This window comes from Notolepis coatsorum, assembly GCF_963971535.1.
Source record: "Notolepis coatsorum genome assembly, chromosome: 11".
Classification (NCBI taxonomy): Eukaryota; Metazoa; Chordata; class Actinopteri; order Aulopiformes; family Paralepididae; genus Notolepis; species Notolepis coatsorum.
Window position 1 is genome coordinate 93,745,258 of NC_140175.1, and position 6,755 is coordinate 93,752,012.

Here is a 6,755-nt window from a genome sequence, read left to right on the forward strand (position 1 = left end):
GTGTCCCTCTCTTTCACTCTCTCTCTCTCTCTCTCTCTCTCTCTCTCTCTCTCTCTCTCTCTCTCTCTCTCTCTCTCTCTCTCTCTATCTCTCTCTCTCGCTGACACTTTGTAGGTGTGGCAGCTTTTAATGTTTGTGTAGAAAAAAAAATGTATGTCGAGCTAATCGAAAAGAGTTCAGCGATAAAAGATGTACATTTCAGTTGTCTAGCTTTGTTAATCTATTTCCTATTCACCAAATTCACTGGGAAAATATCGTAAAAAAACACTGCTACGTTCCTTAAAATGGCCTCTTTCAAAGGCATGACGTGTTCCCTCCTCTTTAACTAAAACACTAGAAGGTTTTCTCTGATGTTTTCTGGTGCAAAATGGAGGAGGAGTGTTATTATGGCTTTTCAATGTTTTGGACAAGGGCCAGGTGAACACTTTGTAACACCACCACCACCTCCACCTCCACCACCACCAAATCCTAGGCCATCCTCTTTGTCAAGCATCACAGATCACTGTTGAGCAACCCAGCCTCTTGCTGTCATTCATGTCTTAAGCCATGCTGCCTTACGAGATATCAAACCCTCTCTCTGATATGCAATTCGCCCATGTGTATTGCTTATCTAAACGGACATTCGTCAAATCCCTCCTTCTTATACTGTCTCCTGGATCATAGGATGTGTTCACAACCTCCGTCATACAGGAATCTTCACATAGGTCTCAATTCTGTTCGGTTTGGAATTGATCCCGTTCTATTTCCCTGTAAGATATAGAATTCCATTCTTTAATCATGTGATGCTGTGCATGACTCTAGTGTATACTTTGCTTCGTGTGTGCCTGCTTCAATGATCACTGAAATATGTTTACACTTAAGCCTCTCTCTGCTAAAGATCACAGTGCTTTTTGGAAATATACAAAAGGAAAAAAAACGTATCACGGGAAAAAAATAACTTGAATGGATTTATAGAGGTGAATCGTGTTAATATTGGATGCAGCTTTCGTAGACGATAGGTGAAAGAATGAAAATGGTCGTCACCCCTTTTTAAAATGATATGTTTCTTCTATTGCTGTCATCTCCCCCTTTGAAATGTGAGCGATCGGTTTGTATACTATTGAAAGCATTATGCATTTTCGAATTTGGAATGCTGTATGTTTTTATCACTGTTTTGTGGCGCTCTGTAAATATGATTCTGCAGAGACAGCACTAATCATTTGTTCGTCATTCCTCCTGTCACACTCTGCGATGCAGTCGTTCTCAAACAACCTTGATATTGGAAGAGAATCACTCCTCGTCTTTTAAAGGATTGCTTCCCTCCTAATTAGGTTGTGTGCGTGTGCATGCACAACAGATTACATCAATAACTGAGCACACACAAAAAAATCTAGTTGGAATTTTAGAAATACTTTATAGACCATAATTAAATTATGAATGGACTATAGGACTGGAATTGGTCTTGTCTACTGAATGGATGGAATTATGTAATAATTTGAACAGTGCTTCTTAACCTAAATTCTGGGTCATTCTTTATACCGGTATTGTGTTTGTAAATAAACTTGTTTGGATTTTCTTTTTTACTGTTCTGTTATGCATCAATTGAAAAAAGGTATTATGGTAGTTTGATGGTCATTTCAGTTTTACCATGGTACCTGCCATTGTATAAATATTATACCATGGTACTGCTCTGATAGAAGTCATGCATCATCATGGTACCACTTTTGTACTTTGTAATCCAATTTAAACCTGTTAGTAATATCATGGTAATTCGCTCTTTTTGGTCACTATGGTAATAACCAAAAAATGATGGAAATACTATGATACTTTATACATATGTATATATACTTGTTTATGGATTAGATTAGATTATTGTCGTTATACAGCACAGTACAACGAAAATAAATGTGCCATCCAACCAGAGTGCAAATGTAGCAGTAAAGTGCAATAGTAATATACAATGTACAGATGATTAAACTGGGTATAAAATATATAAATATTTTAGATGTATGTACAGAGTTGTAGTATAATATGTACAGTGATACAGGTATAAAGACAATATGGTAGTAAGTCATACTGGCCAGCAGCATAACTAGTAAGAGTAGGATATGTACAGATATAGATCTAGTATCTACAAATATGTAAAAGGATTATGTGCAGGTAAGTACAGAGGCAGGTAGTTATGATTACAGTGTAGGGATTACTGTTGTAGACGGTGAAAGCCGTAGGTATACGTATAAATTGAGTATAGGCAACAGAGTTCAGAGTCGAACAGTATGGGTAACAGAGCGTATAGGCAATGGAGTCAGAGTTCATGGTGGGGGGGGGGGGGGGGGGGGCTCTATCATATTGTGTTGTCTGTATCGCCAAATTAATTTCAACATAAACATAACCATTTATGATAGAGCCTAACAGTAGCATAATGGAGCAGCATAGTAGATGAGCCGAGACTTGAAATCATTATAAATGCCACAAATGAAAGTTGACAGCAATGTGGTTTGGTGAGGTAAGGTGACACTACTGTCTAGTTAGCCATTCAAGCCTTGTTGCATAATTGTAGGCATTGTGTTTCCAGTTGATAGCCACACATCTTGTGCTTGTTGAGACGCTCCAAGGTCACGTGGCGCTGAATTAGGTCATTTCAGGTCAGGTGACCTCTGGTTTGTGTCCTTCAATTAGCTCCTTAAGCAAAGCTACTGTCAACACCTCAATTATTAAGCAGTGGCTGGTGTCGGTGTCCTCTCACTGGCTAACCGGCTGAAGGAGGCTGGGAACACTTTATCAGACGATACTGAGTCGTATTACACACTTGAACTGTCAGCCAGTGTTTAGTTGCAATTCACCTGTCCCATGCATGCGCACAGAACAACATTTGCCTATTATCTCGGGTTGCCTATTGTCTCAATAGTTAAAGGAACACGCCAACTTTTTGGAAAATTAGCTTATTTTCCATCTACCCTGGAGTTAGACAAGCAGATTACATACCATTTCTTCGCTGTGCATGCGTTAGGCTTAGCGAACAGCCGCACCGTTAGCCTAGCTTAGCGTCGTTCACTGGAAGTAGGTGTGCCCAACAGTCACAAAATATACTCCAAATACAACTCCAACACTTTTTTTTGCTAAACATTTTAATTTTCTAAGCAGATATATAGCCTACTCTGAAAATCGTTTTGCTGAACCACCTGCCTGGGCGCAGTGATTTCATCACCTCAAAAGCCCAGTTTTTCAAAAAAACAACAGGGCTTTTGAGGTGATGAAATCACTGCGCCCAACAGTTTGCATAACAAAAAAAATCAATGTACTATATTTAAAAACCATATCAAGCTATTTAAAACTGAAATACATTAAAATTAGGCAGATAACTCTGTGCAAGGGATTTAGAAAGCCAGGCTGAAAGGATGCTGAGAAGAGCTTGGCGATCATACATCAAAAGTGCAGAGGCATCCCAGTAAACGCAGAAGAACAGAAATTGTAGCAAAGGGCTAACGCTTTCACTACCACACTACAGAAGGTTAACCCTTTCACTACCACACTACAGAAGGTTAACCCTTTCACTACCACACTACAGAAGGTTCTATTTCATTCTGGCTTCCGCTCAGCGTCATTCTGCACTAACCTCACTTCGTGCCTAGCACTGAATAAAAAACTCCACAATGTACCTTTACATACCGACATCCGTCTGGCCACACCCCTATCCGCTTACCTTCATAAGCAGGTGTGTGGTCACCTACTCGCCTCCTTCTTCACTTTCACCACAAGGAAGTGCCTTCGGTAGATACCCACACTTGACGAGGTTGTTTAGTTGAAGAAAGTTGATACGTGTTTACATTTTTTCTTGCTTTTTTCTTCTCTCATATATTTAAAAAGAAAAAAGCTAAGTCATAATGTTTACCTCGGAGGGTCGCGCTCGCAACGTCACCCTTCACCAGCGGTTCTCCATTGCCGCCTCTGTCGTACGTCTTGGAGCGGGGTTGAGGCCTCTCTCGTGGTCAGCAGCCACGCCCGGTAGGCGTCCGATGGATAGTTTGGAGCTGCACCAGCGCCGTCTCCTGTGCGATGGCCTGGTTCCAGCTCTGGTTCCTCTGCTTCCGGGGAGTCGTCCGCTGTTGGTCGGCCGGCTCCTTTGGTTGCGGGGGATTTGAGACGCAAACTTTTTGCGTCAGCTCGCTCCCGTCGCAAGATGGTGGCTTGTAGACGCGAACGGCCTGGTTTTGGTGAGTTGCTGGAGCCGGATGAGGATGCGTCTGATTCTCCATGGCCGATGGAAACAGAGGACTACATGGTAGAAGCGGACGGGTTCTTGTTCGAAGCCCCGGTGGAGACATGTCCCCCGCCCGTCCAGGTAACACTGGAGGGGGGTGAGATGTCTCCTTGGGATTCCTCGTATGCAGATGTTGGGTTAGACCCTCCGACTCGGCGGCGGGATGCCCTGCTATCAGCCACATCAGAATGTGGCTCCTTAACCAGTAGTCTGCTGCATGTGAGGGACGTGAGCTCGGTGGGGGAAAGTATGCAGGGGGAACTGCGTGCTTTGTTCCCCGAGCTCATGGCGGCGGCGGCAGTCGCAAACGGCGTGCCGCTGCCACAGCCACTGCCTGTTCCTATTCCTGACGATCTCATAGGTCATCTATGGCAACGCCGTCCGGTGAGAGGGGTGGACGTTGTCTGTCCATTTTTCCCCTCAATGGAGGCCTACGTCCGTCAGGGACAGGTGGTCTCCCACATCATGGGCCTTACCCCCGCCTACGTGCAAGTCACGAGGGTGGTGGGTTTGGTAGAAGGCATGAAGGAGGGCGTGCCTCGGCTTGATAGGCCGATGGCGGCGCTCCTTTGTCCTGAGGTGGTGTGGGAGCTGTTACGGAAGCCGGTTCCCCAAGGGAAATCGGCGAGGCGGTTGGCTTACTGGAGTGACCAGTCATTTATCTCCGTGACGCAATCTCTGGCTGCCACTTCTAACATCGCGCAGCTGGCGAGATTCATGTCCGGGATACTGACGGGCGGTACGGAGCTGATTGATTTACAACATGATCAGCTCGCCCAGGCGGCAGGAGCCATCCTGCATCGGATTCAGCCGCAGGCTATAGCCGCTGGGAAAGTGCGTGCCCTGGCCACTCTTATCCAGCGCCACCTTTGGCTGGAGCAGGCGCATGTGCCGGAGAAGAAGAGGACTCCACTTCTGACGGCACCCCTCTCCGATGCTGGACTATTCGGGTCGGCACTGCAGCTGATGACCTCAACCTGCAGGGAGATGCAGGAGGAGCTCTCCGTGCTCCAGCCTCATTTCCCCCCGCCCGATGTCGCCGGTGGAGTCAGACGGCAGGCTCGTCGTCGAGGTTCCGCCGCCGTAACCGCCGCTGCTACCACCACCACTGCTGGACCTTCGGCGAAGAAGGCCAGGAGGAGAGAGGGCGCCTCCGCCACTGCAGCCGGCCCATCTACGCCCGGAGGTGACGGTAGGGATCGTCATGACCAGCCGCCGATCGTTTACCGTCCCTCCGGGGCTCCACGGGGTGGCAAGTCCCGAGCGGCTCGTGGCAGGAGTCGCTAAAAAATAATTTACTTTTTCCCTCTGTGGTCCCCCCCTGTTCCCTTCCCGGCCCAAATATGATTTTGTTAAAAGAAATAAAGAGTCCCTCCTAAAAAGAGGGACTGTATTTTTTGTTACAAACTGTGTGTTTATTCATCAAACATATGATGGGGATGCGACGTGTGAATCTTTTGCTAGTATGGGTTTGATAGGAGGGCTAGACGTTACATTCATGTTAGAGCTTAAGCAAGACCTGCAGCCTACACTCGGTTGAAAAAGGTTTTTTCTGCCTCGACCTGAATCTTCACATAAAGGTAGAGGTTAGTTGTGTGCTCTGTTGCTTAAACAGTGATATTGAGCCGCAACACTATTGTGTTGGTCTGCAGTAATGCTCGTATGAAAAAGTTACGCGGCTCAGCCGCTCTCTCTCTCTATCAGATTTTCTGTGTCTTACAACATGGATACGTGTGTCGGGTTCACACATACACATCTTGGCCTTTGTTATAAACCCTGTTCACAGATGTTTCTGTGGCTAGCGTGCATTGAATTAGCTTTGCGCTGTTCATTAGCATTTTGCTACTTAAGGTATCGTATGGCTGTTTGTTGTTGTCGTATGCAAGGGTTGGGCTTGCGAGGGGGTACCGGATAAACCCCTCCTTCCCTCTTCTGATTGGTCAGGGGGTTTATTGGACTCTCTTTTCATTCGGTCAGGGCCAAGCTGTTAGGCAGCTTGGCACAGGGGGGGGGGGAGGGTTTCCCAGACTCCGCACCTATCACAGGCGGTTGAGTCTTGGGTTTCCCCCCGTCATAGCAAACGTCACTAGTCACGTTTCTATTGGACGACGGCTTCCGTGAGTTTTAGACCTGTATGTAGGGTCTGTTGTTGTCAAGTTGTCGGGGCAGAGCGTAAGAACTTACTGTTCTACTACGCTCGATATACGTGTAACTTGAGTCTGTTGGTCACATGACTCAATGTTACCGTGACTTTTCAATCTATGGCTCACGTGGGAAGTCTCTCTGAGGATTCCCGTCTCTCCTCTGTGGTGAGGGTGGCGGGATGTAAGAATGTAAAACATTTTTACCCTCGGCCACGTCACGTGGGATTCATGTCAGTCGGTGTTTCTTTCTTTTTTAATAATAAAAAGAGTGAAGAATATGAAGCACGACAAACTTCTTGTCGTTCTCCCAGGTGATTTGAAGGACCAATGTCTGGTGTCTGGTTAGACTATCCATTGATGTGTTTGGGTCT